The 12,147-nt window shown below is 46.0% G+C and overlaps 1 long non-coding RNA gene across 1 annotated transcript in view; it reads right to left on the bottom strand.

The window, feature by feature from the left end:
• The window catches only part of LOC144791582 (uncharacterized), a 361,016-nt gene that overhangs the window by 319,532 nt on the left and 29,337 nt on the right, over window positions 1–12,147 (bottom strand). Inside the window, exon 2 of the long non-coding RNA XR_013602432.1 lies at window positions 2,492–2,741. This is a non-coding gene — a long non-coding RNA (uncharacterized LOC144791582). The remainder of the gene's footprint in view (window positions 1–2,491; window positions 2,742–12,147) is intronic.

Below are 12,147 nucleotides of genomic sequence, written 5' to 3'. Positions count from 1 at the left end.
ACGTAATAGGGGCGTGGCACGGCCGGGAAGAGGAACCAGCTGTGGGTGTTCAGCTGAATGCTGGTCCTCGCAGTCCCGGTCTCCCCTACTCACGCCTCCCAGCTGTTCAAGTCTGTGTAGCACAGGCTCCCCGTAAGCACAAAGTCCAGGCAAAAAAGGGACCTCCAGCAACTGCACTCAGGCAGGGGAATCTCCAAACACCACAATCCGATTACGAGCGGCACCCGCGGAGCGGGCGCCACAAGAGGTGATAAGCGCTGAGAGGGGGCGTGGCACGGCCGGGAAGAGGAACCAGCTGTGGGTGTTCAGCTGAATGCTGGTCCTCGCAGTCCCGGTCTCCCCTACTCACGCCTCCCAGCTGTTCAAGTCCATGTAGCACAGGCTCCCCGTAAGCACAAAGTCCAGGCAAAAAAGGGACCTCCAGCAACTGCACTCAGGCAGGGGAATCTCCAAACACCACAATCCGATTACGAGCGGCACCATATGAGATAGATACTTCCAGTAGATATTAGGTACTTAGGAAATTCCCCAAGAGAGAGAGTGAGAGAGAGGTAATTATAGGATAGTTGAAAGAGATCGCTCAGGATAGGGCATTATATATGTATAAAAGAGCTGCTCCCCGAGAAGCGAGGGGGTAGAGTAGTCCAGTCCGGATAGTCATAGGGCTACAAGTGGGGACACTATAAAGCAGCTGCTCCCCGACACGAGAGGGGGTAGAACAACCCGAGCCAGATTGCTGTGGGGTTGTACAGGTAAGATAATAGGATGTAGGATGGAATTCCGTAGTTTCTCTAGGATTTAGTAGTATATTAGTTGTATAAGCTTGAATATATTGTGGGTTCCCCATTCCCAGGTAAGTACCCCAAGTACTGTTGTAAATAGGGACTGGGAAGGGATGGAGTTACGTTGATGACTGGGTTTGTGGTGTTTGGGTGAGCTGCTAACTTGGTCAGAAAATCCGGTCATTACAGGTGGTATGAGTAGAACAATCCCTAGATAAGTACAATCTTTTATTTTGCAATGCAGCATCCCGTGATGGCTAGAAGTGAAATCATTAAAACATGGAACAGTATCTCAGTTCGGAGAGTGGAGATGGATTGGTCCATATATATATAGTACTTATATATTGGCCTTCCACAGAAACTTACTAACAGACTGCAGGTGGTGCTGAATGATCCAGCTGGGCTGATTTTCAGGCTCCCAAGAAGGTCTCATGCCACTCCGCTGCTGTGCAAGTTGCACTTGCTCCCTATTAGGCAAAGAGCAAAATTCAAGGCCCTCTGTATTGCCGATAAAGCGATCTATGGCTAAGCTGCAACCTATATTAAAGAACGCCTCAAGGCCTATGTTCCAGGCTGTACACTGCGGTCCTCCGAGGCCTGCCGTCTGTCCCTCCCATGGTACAATACTGCATCAAAAGGGGGCAGAGCCTTCTCTGTCCTGGTCCCACAGCTATGGAACCAATTATCTGAACACCTCCGAAAGGAACCCACTCTCCTCCCGTTCAGAAAGGAGCTCAAAATGCTCCTGTTCAGAGAGGCCCTAAACACGTTTGCCAAAATCTCTAGGCCCTGGAAAGCCTTGGATGACTACATGCTATAGTTTACCTTGTACAGGGTACACACAAATATGAAACACCACAGACCAGTGACCGCGAGAGCTGGGTGGCCTGATACCAACTGAGGGATCCAGACACAGCTGATCGGAAGATTGGACCTAGGGGATGTGCAGATTGGTTCTGCAAGGGTTCCACAGAGACCTTGTATGGGAAAACCATTGTATGTTGTAGCCTGCAAAGAGGGGGAGGGGGTCTAATGATATATTGGTGTTTGATGATTGTTATAATGTGAAACTTGAATGAAACAGATTTAAAAAAAAATAAAAAGTAATATATGTAACAATGACAGTAGCACCCTCACTCTGGAAATTGTACAAGCACTGCTGCAGCATTTTTATGTTATACCAATATGTAGCTGGCAGGACTCTTTATATAAGGAGGAAGGAATGCTACATTACAATTTCAAATTTAATATTGCACAAAAAAAAGTTTGTCGTGGCGGGCTTATGCATGTACGTTCTCTCCTCAAGCATGCTTTAGAAACTGCTGACCTTTTAGCAGAAAAAAACCTTGACTTTTCTCTTATGGCCAAAACCTCACTTAAGGATTTTTAGAAGACAGATATTGACATTGCTATCCCACCTGGGTGCTCCAGTCTCCATTGTGATATGAAGTGTACCAAAGAGGGTGGCACTGGCTTCAGGATTCAGGATTCCTTTCAATACTCTACGTTGAATCTTGTTAAAGGGAACCGAGAGTCTTGATTAGCCAACTTTGTTCTTTCCCTAGTGTATTACTGCACCATGTGCTTGGACTGAGCTCAAAGTTTCTTGATTCATAAGAAGATGCCCTCACTCCTCTGGTATTACAATGCTAGGTGGCTAATTGCCACGTTGATGATGTTAATAATTCAGCTGTTAATGCATTACTTACCTTCTTGAACCTATCCCAGCAGGTCTCTGGCATTACACACTCAGCACGCTATAGTTTGGATGTAGTATTCACGAATCATCTGTCATTACAAACAGAGCTCCCTGAACCTGTGAGGGTGGTCCCTTATCCATGTTGCAACACAATGACTTCCTGATGTTTCCCACAAAATCCTCCGTTCCTGGAGCAGCAATGCCTCCACAGCATTGGAGCAGCAAGCCATCTTTACCGCATCGGAGAAACAATTCAGAACCTAGAAAAAAACAAGAAAGTACATCCAAAAGACAGTAAGAACAAAGTTAAGGTACATGTCATATTTTCTTATGAGCGCATAAAAGATAAAGGTCCAGATGTAGGTAAAATCAGTTTTGCGAGTCCTTAATAGCGATTTTTTACGAATCGCTATTAAGGACTCGCAAAATAGAATGCATGTAGCAATCGCAATAATTATTGCGATTCCTTAATATTCCTTAATTACGAATTGCAAATTGCGATACGCAATCAAGGAATACCTTCCCATTCATTCCTATGGGCCTATAGGAACTCGCAAATTGCGTGCGCAATTTCAAGGGTGCAAGTGTTCCAAAAGGACACCCTGTTGCACCCCTGAAGGGTGGTAATTTGCAATTCCTTAAGGCAATATTGCAATTTGTGATGCCTACTAGCATAGCATTTAGGGGATCGCAAATTGCGATTCTCTAACTGCTTGCTAGTAGGTATTTGCCTTCCTACATTGCACACAGCTGAATTGCGATCGTAAACGCTGAAAATCTGCCAATTTCAGCATTTGCGATCGCAATTTGGCTTGCTACATCTGGCCCAAAGACTAGAATTACAAGTTACAGACCACACCAACAGAAAAGACTAGCCCCAGGCACCTGAGAAGCATGGAGAATTTTTTCAAACAGTGTGAGAAAACAGCGTGATAAAAGTGAGGCTCTCATGGGCAATATCACTAATCATCAAAGTACTAGTCGAGCAGAACTTTGCATGATTTGAATGGTGAATTGTAACTGTTGATGGCAGAATGCCTATGCGTTTAAATAATGTGAACATTGCAGGACTAAATCACTACCATAGTTCTCGGAAGGAATATTTTGGCCCATGTTGCTCAACCCCGAGGTTTCACAAAGAATAATACAAATTGTTAGAGAGAGGAACCAGTTTACACATTCAGGCTGTTTTCAGATATTGGAAGTGTTGGTGCGCGGCAAATTTGTGTCAATAAGTTGATTCAATTATATGTGCGGTGCAATAGGTAGTGGGAAAAAACTCAGCATAAAGCCCAAGTTATGAAAGATCCAAGAACCTCCAAGTAAAAGTCAACAGATTATCCAATGCACACGCTGTTGGTGTTCAGAATGAAAGATCACCATTAGGTAGGAGCACAAAGGTCAGTGAAAAGTCATGTGGTCCTTTCTTTGTCTTTTATTCAAACAAAGGGAAAAACGTCCAGCCAACATGTGTTTCGTCGCGTGGGTATTACCACTCGACTTCTTCAGGGCTGGAATGATACAATATGAATCATGTCAACATGTATAGACATAATAAAAAAAAATATAGGTGAGAAAACACATCACCCCTGTGATCTTTGGACTTCTTTTCTTCGCGCACGCCCACCCAATTGTAATTAATTGCTTATGCTTTATGTTTAAGGTCAATTAATTAATCAAGCAATGCGATATCTGAGAAGCTGGCTTAGTATATGGTGCACACGTATGTAGCCTCTGGCCTGATGCAATATCTTGAAAAATGGAGAGGGACCCTTTGTTTACCAAAGGACTAGGGTTCAATTTAGAAAAATAACAATATATCCTTTGGTTGGCAAATACTGAGAGAACTCTTACTCATTCACTGACCTAAATCACACACATTCAATCATGGGGGATATATTACCAATTGAAAAAGCAGTGTGCCAGTACACAAAAAAAAATGTTATGTATCAATTTATTAAAAGCACATAAAACAACTGTAGCAAATTAAAAAACAGTTTATCATACATAGTATATTTTTGTTCAAAATCAAAAAACATCACACTATAAATAAATGAACAGACTCAATAACAAAGACAATTAATTAATGGACCGGCCCAGGGGCAATCTGAAGGCTCAATGACACCCAATTCCAGCATCTTTTGGACCTCTGTCCTGATGCAATCCTTGACATGGTCAGGCTATCTGTAGATATTACTCTTAACAGGCAGGCTGTCACCGGTGTCCACTCCATCGGTACACCCGGTGGTTTGACTGGGTATCAGGGAGACCATTTGTATTGTATATAGCATTTATAAAGCACAACAAACACCCTACGGTTACTCTGGCGCTGTGGTACGAGACGCAAACCATCATAAAGCGAAGAGGGTAGAAACCGATTAGACAGCACTTAAAGACAAGAGATCGGTTTCTGGGGAACAGCCAGGTTTTAATCCTTTTCCTAAACAGAGACAAGATGTTGCATTGTATCATTTCAAATGGTAGCTCATTCCATAGCCTCGCAGCAGTGCTAAAAGCCCTCCCTCCCATTCTAACCTTGTTGAAACTAGAGACCTTCGCCAAACAAGCAGAGGAGGAGTGGAGTCTCAGAGTGGGAGTGTACCAAACCAGTTTCTTCTGTAGAGGCTTAGGGCCAGATCCATGCAGAGCCCTGAACACTATACACAAGGACTTAAAATGTATTCTTTGCAGCACTGGGAGCCAATGTAGCTCAGCTAAACACAGTGATGCAGAAGAGTCTTGTGGTCTGGACAGCACCAATTTTGCCGCCGCATTTTGGATGCGTTGCAGTCGCTGAATCAGATACTTTGGTGACTCCAACAGTGGGGCGTTGCATTTGTCTGTACTAATTGAGGACTTGCCTACAATCAGTTTGCTGTTGGTCAGTGAGGCTGCCTGCCAAGGCTACTCCATCTACTGATCCATCATCAGGGTTCTGAGAGAGGAGATCAGGGTGAGGGTCTCTCTCTTCCTCCTGTCCCTCATCAGTTGCCATGGGCAAGCCCATGTCAGCCCTATCTACAAAAGCTTTAAGGCGGTTCACATGGAGTTCCCTATGGGGACTCCTGGGAGTACCTAGGTCCACCAAGTAGGTGACCATACCTTTTTGTTCAAGTATAGTGTGGGGGTCACTCCACTTGTCCTGGAGAGCTGCTGGGGCCACAGGCTCGAACACCCACAATTTCTGGCCTGGCTGGTAAACAGTCAAAACAGACTTTTAGTCATGCCAAGCTTTTTGAAGTTCTTGGCTGGCCTCCAGGTTTTTGATGACATTCTTCATGTACTAACCATGCGTGAAAGCAGGCCATGGATATAGCCCACAATGTCCTGTTTAGGAGGTTTGAGAGGTTGCTCCCAACTTTCCTTCACTAGACACAATGGACCCCTAAATGGATGTCAAAACAGAAGTTCAAATGGGCTGTAGCCAACCCTGTTCTGAGGAACCTCCCTGTAGGCAAAGAGAAGAAAGGGTAGTAAGCCATCCCATTTTTGTCTAAGCTTTTCTGGGAGTCCCATGATCATAACATTGAGAACTTGTTGAACCCGTCAATGGGCCCAATGCATTGTGGATGGTAGGGTGTGGTAAAAGTATAGTTTACTCCACACTCTTTCTACATGACAATGATATAACTGGACATGAGGTTTGTACCTCTGTATGATAAGACCTCCTTAGGGAAGCCCACTCTGGAAAAAAATCCCAGGAGGGCCCTAGCACCTACAGGAGCTGTAGTAGTTCCAAGGGGAATTACCTCTGAGTATCTAGCAGCATGATCCACCACCACTAGTATACAACTGTGCCCAGATGCAGTCGGAGGGTTCTAGGGACCAACTATGTCAATCCCTACCCTTTCAGAGGGGACCCCAACCACTGGAAGTGGAATTAAGGGGGATTTTGTGGTGCCACTGGACTTACCACTGGCTTGGCAAGTGGGTCAGACATATGGGGGCAGTGAAAGTGAGGGCAAGCCTGTCCCAAGTCTTGCTTTGCCTTAAGTGTCCTGCAAGAGGAATGTCATGTGCCAGGGAGAGGAGGAAACCTCTGAACCTCTGGTGTATTACGATCCTCCTGGTGGAACCAGGCGTGGGGTCTCTACCTTCAAAGTACAGAAGTCCATCTTCCCAATAGATCCTATGGAACCCACTGATATTCTCGGCATCCTCAGCAGCAGCTTACTGTCTGAGCGGTTCAAGAGAGGGGCAGGTCTGCTGCTCCAAACTCAAGTCTGCCCAGGAAGGGCCCCCTGCTCCCAAGAACTATGCCGGATAAGGCCCAAGTTCCTCTGGAATAGTAACTTCACAGGGGCTGAGATCATCACCCTCAGGAGTCTGATCTTCACCGAGAGTTTGTGGGGAGGATAAAGCCTTACCCTTCCTGCTCCTTCTCTTGGGAGTTACCTGGTCCATTGTTCCAGGATCCAGTGCCTTTTCAGTGCTGTGCTGTTCGGCCTGAGCCCTGGTGGCAGAAAATACACTGGCAGAGAAGTCCATCATCTCTGCATGATTCCTAAACTCCACTTCAGCCCAAGCTGAAGTTTCTAGTTTATTGCCCAACAAAATCTACAGGTAGGTGTGAAGAAATCCCAGCCTTTTTAGTTCCAGTTACTCTCCCCAGCTGAGGTTCCCAACTGCCAAGGAATCGTCAGTCCTAACATTGCTAGCGTTGGTGACTTGGTACATTTGTCCAAGTATGATCTGATCAGGGGACACAAGTTTCTCTGTCACCATAGTGACACTAGCCCCTGTGTTCCTGTAAACCATTGCTTCTTTTCCATTTAACAAAGGTTGTTGTCTGTACTTGCCCAAGTTAGTGGGACTGACCAGTAAGGTGGCAATTTATATGCCACCATCACAAACTAGAACAGCCTGAGCTAGAGTTCTGACAAAGGGCCATATGTATCAAGCCTTTTTCCCGTTTGCAAACGGGCAGATTCTCAGATTCGGCCCGTTTGCGAATTGGAAAAAGCCTTTTGGGATGTATCATCCCAAAAGACCATTGCAAAATAGAGAATTGTTTATTCTTTATTTTGCGAATGCAATTAAGGAATTGCAAATTGCGATTCCTTAAATGCAATCTGGAAGCACCAGACATTTGCTATTTGGCCTTAAGGAATTGCAAATTACCACCAGCTTCAAGTTGGTGGTAATTTGCGATTTTCTTTAAAAAAGCACTTTTTTGATTGATCAAAAGTGCCATACGTCGCACATACATGCCCATAGGGCATGTATGCGCGCAAAAAGTGCACACATGCATATTTCAGGGGTGCAACAGGGTGTCCTGTTGGCACCCTTGCAACCTTGAAATTGCATTCTCAATTTGCAATTCTCTAATTAATAATCGCAAATTTGAGAATGTCTTTCCATTCATTCCTATGGGCCTCCTAGCCCATAGGAATGAATGGGAAGGTATTCCTTAATTGCGAATCTCAATTTGCGATTCGCAAATAAGGAATATGTAGGATTCACAAAACATTTTGCAAATCCTACATACATTGCATTTTGCACGTTCTCTAATTACTATTTGCTAAAAATCGCAATTGAGAATCGCAAAACTCTTTTTTGATACATATAGCCCTAAGTCAGAACCCACCTCAGAACCCAAGGTTAACCCCACTAATCCCTTGGTTGCTGTACTACCACTTGTACTTGTGCTAGGGGGAGCAGGTGCCTTAGGGGCAGAGGTAGTAGGAGTTTACTTGGCCTTTGGACAATCAGCATCCCTTGTCCAATGGGTCTTTATCTTACAAATGCAGCACTAATGTTCCTTTTTGCCTAATTTGGAATTTTGGGACTCACCCCCAGATGCAGGTTTTTGGGGCCCTTGCGAAGAGTCTTTTTTATCTGTACCCTTGTCCCCACCCTTATCCTGGGATTTAGAAGCCTCTTGCTTCTTCTGGACACCTCCATTACCATGGTTTTTCTGCTTAACCCCGGTGCGGACCTATTTGTGTGTCTTCTTTCCCACTTCTTGGGGAGAGGTCAGATCAGAGATTCACTAGGTTTTGATGCAAAAGTTGGTTCTGATAATTATTAAGGATGTGCTCCCTCATAATCAAATTATACAATCCTTCATAGTCCTGTACCTTGTATCCATGAAGCAAGCCTTCCAGAACCTTAATAGCACTCTCTACAAAGTCTATCCCATGCTGGGTGTGTGCTTTATGGGTATCTCTGAACCTAATCCTATACTGTTCGGTGGTTAAGCCAAACCCATCTATGAGAGCACTCTTCAGTACTGAGTAACTGTCAGCATCCTCTTCTCTAACAGTGAGGAGATTATCTCTATCTTTGTTAGCAAAGGAGAGCCACAGGATAGCTGCCCACTGCTCTGGAGGGACCCTCTGAACTTTGCAGGCCCTCTCCAAAGCAGGGATCCATTTATGGATATCATCCCCCTCCTGGTAATGAGGGACTATCCTGCTCAGGTTCCTATTGTCGAAAGAAGTTTCACTGATTCTAATCTAGGGACACTGTTGCTGCCATCATGGGATTCTAGTCCCAGTCTCTTCCTAGCCTTCTGTACTTCCAGGGACTCTCTGTAAAGGGCCAACTGATCTTTCCTGAGCTTAAGTCTGACTTTCTCAAGTTTGAGCAATTGGCATTCCCTGTTAAAAGAGTCGTACTTCTTACTAGGTATGGAGGTCCCTATGGAAGTGTCTGAAGTATTGGATTCACTAGAGTAGGATCTAGACCTTCTTGGTCTACTCTGGCCTTTCCCAGGAGGAACAAAGAGTATCTCCTCGGTCCCATCTGCACTATTCCCAAGGGGTTAGAGTTTGGCAGGTTGGAATCATTTGAGTCCTCCTGCCCATACTCAGATTTGAGATAATCAGGGAAAGCCCATGATGCTCCCTCTTAATTAGAATTCCCACCCACATTTTCCTTCTGCCCTTACAGGATGGGTATCATCCTGATTTAGCAGCTCTAAGAGCAGCTTAATAGTGGAATTGCCACCTGCCTTAATCTTTCTGAGACTAAATAGGGTCCTTAGTTGCTGGAACTTTAGACCACTGTACTTAGCAGACTGGGGTACACTGGTGTCCCCAACTAAAGACATGATTCTAGGTGTAGTGAGGTGTTCCGCCTACCTACCCTAGTGGAAACTTAACTCTCTGAGGTTGAAGAAAGGGTTGTGCTAGACCCTTAACCACCCAACCATAAATTCAGTAGAACTTACTAATTCTATGCTGTATTATATGTGCCTAATATTAGTGATTTTTCAATTAATCAACACCAAGTTTATCTGGTAAAACAATGCAGGCTTGAATCCAAATCGCTGCACACCAATGTAAAAAGCTGGCTTAGTACATGGTGAACACTTATGTAAGTGGGCACCCTGCACTAATCCAGACAACACTTATGGTGATTTTAGTGGTCTTAGACAACCTTAGAAAGCTCTCTAAGTGGTAGCTGTGGAGAGCAGCCTTCAAGCTTAGTCCAGAAAAAGTGTAAAGCAGCTTGTTTTACCAGAACATAATTTTTTAGGTATAGATAAAGAAAAAAGAACCACACTGTATTTATAAAAAGATGTATTTATTATAAGACACTCACTAATACATACAGATATTTCCTAGCTGGAGATATACACAATGCACACAATACCTTTCAATAGAAACAGGTAAGCAGCACAGATACACAGTGGTCGCCAGGGGGGGAGACCAAACCATATACTAAAATAATGGTATGCAAACCACTACTCGAGTCAAGACTATACCCAGAAGATGTAGAAGTGCAGGGGACCCAAGGAACCACCCAAGAAACCCACAGAGGGCCGTGTGAAGAATGGGAACACGAACCTGGGCTCAATACAAGCGAAAGGGCAAGTCACGGTTGCAATTTTAGAGAAAGTAGAAGGACCCTTCCCAGTGGACCCTGAAGAAACCCTGTGGAAGACAGAAGGTTGGAGAGCCACCCCACCCATAGATATCCAAGGAACCAGGATACCTACACCAGGGAAGCCGGGTGCATAGGTGTGAAGTGGTGTCGCAAACCATTGTCAAACTCAATGGAGGATTTCATGAAGATGCCGCTGCTGGAGAAGGTGAAAGTGTCAGGTGGAACCCAAGGGTGGATCCAAGTTTAGAAGTACCTGCAAGCAGCGGAGAGGACAGCGTATATGCAACTCAGGAGTGACTAGGAGGCATGGAAGACGAATGCCCATCGATGTCGAGTGTTGCAGGAGAGCTGATGGTGACCTTGAAACTGGAGCTGTGAAGACCAGGCAATGCTGTGGAAGACCAGGAGCCGTGCACAAGCTGTCCCACGTCAGATGTCAAGAGTTGAGGGGTCGGTGTTCGTCGGGAGCCCCAACAAGGATTTGCAACTGCAACCAACGATGAAAGTGAAGAAGGTAAAGTGTCGGGACCAGCAAGATCCATATGACTCACCACAAGCAGGGGAGTCAGGGCAGGCCCGAGCAATCAAGGGAGCCTGCTGCAAATAAAGAAGACCCTCAAGAGGATCAAAAGGCCCGAAGTACTTGAGTTGCAGGAGGAGGACCTCGAGCAGCTCACCAAAGATGCAGGCCCATAGTGCAAGTAAAGCGGTGAGGATGAAGATCTTGGTCACAGGAGATGTTTGAGGATGGGGCTACTTGGAGCCTGAAGATCTTGGTGGAAGGAAGCCAACATGCCTTTGCAACTGCAAGTCGAAGCGGTCCACAGGGGTTCTGATCATGCGGCTCCGGCGAGGGATACGGGCCTCAACCTTGATGAGAGGACAGGGCAGGCCTCGAGGGATGTGAAGAACCACCACCTGTGTTGCTGAGCCTTTCAGAGTCTGTGGGAGCCCAGGATCAGCAGACCGGTCAGCTTAGTTATGGTGCCTGCAGATGCAGGGAAGTGACTCCTTCACTTCAAGGGAGATTCCTTCAGGTGTCTTGGATGCCCACTGGCCTTTGAAGGTTCCTGTATGGAGCGCAGGCACAGACGTTGCGGACGGGAAGGACAACGAGATCAAAAGCAGCAGGAGTCTTCCTAGTTGCAGCCTTGAAGCCCAGAGCGAAGTCCAGAGTGCCCAGAAGGTCGAATAAGTGGTGTCTTCAAATGAATCTTGTCCCACAACGAATCTAGGCACCCACCCTCAGGTAAGTCCTTAAGTACACTAAGGAAAGGGTTGGGACGATTCAGGGTTCCCTCCCAGGGGAGGGGTCGGACAGTGGGGAGCCAGCCTTCAAGTCAGTCGTGGGCCTCCTCGGGTGAATCGAAAAAACAAGCTTTCCCACCTGCCACTACCCGAAGTATGGCTGGGAACAGCATTGAGTGGGCGAGTTCTCTACTTCTAAGTTCCTTTTTTACTTCGAGGAAGCTGCTTCTCCTCTTGGTGACTGCCGCAGTGTAATCCGGAAAGAACGAGACCACGGAGTTCGCTATACTCAGTGGTGGAGCCACCGGTGCTGTCTGCAATATGGCGTCTCGGTCCCGGAAATTAAAGATACAGGCCAGAATGGGTCTGGGGAAGCCCCCGGCTTGGGCCTACCGCCCGGTACTCTGTGTGTCCTTTCCACTGAGAAAAAAATGGAGAGCCCGCGGGGCTGAAGCCGTGTCTTGATGAGGTCTTCTATGTAGAGATCCATTGCTGGGCCTTCTTTGCTCTCCGGGATGCCCATAATTCTGACATTATTGCGCCGAGAGCAGCCTTTCTGATCATCAAGCTTGGCCGCCATGAGCT

The sequence above is a fragment of the Lissotriton helveticus genome, chromosome 11 (assembly GCF_964261635.1).
Source record: "Lissotriton helveticus chromosome 11, aLisHel1.1, whole genome shotgun sequence".
NCBI classification, from domain to species: Eukaryota; Metazoa; Chordata; class Amphibia; order Caudata; family Salamandridae; genus Lissotriton; species Lissotriton helveticus.
This window is presented reverse-complemented; position numbering and strand designations above follow the sequence as displayed.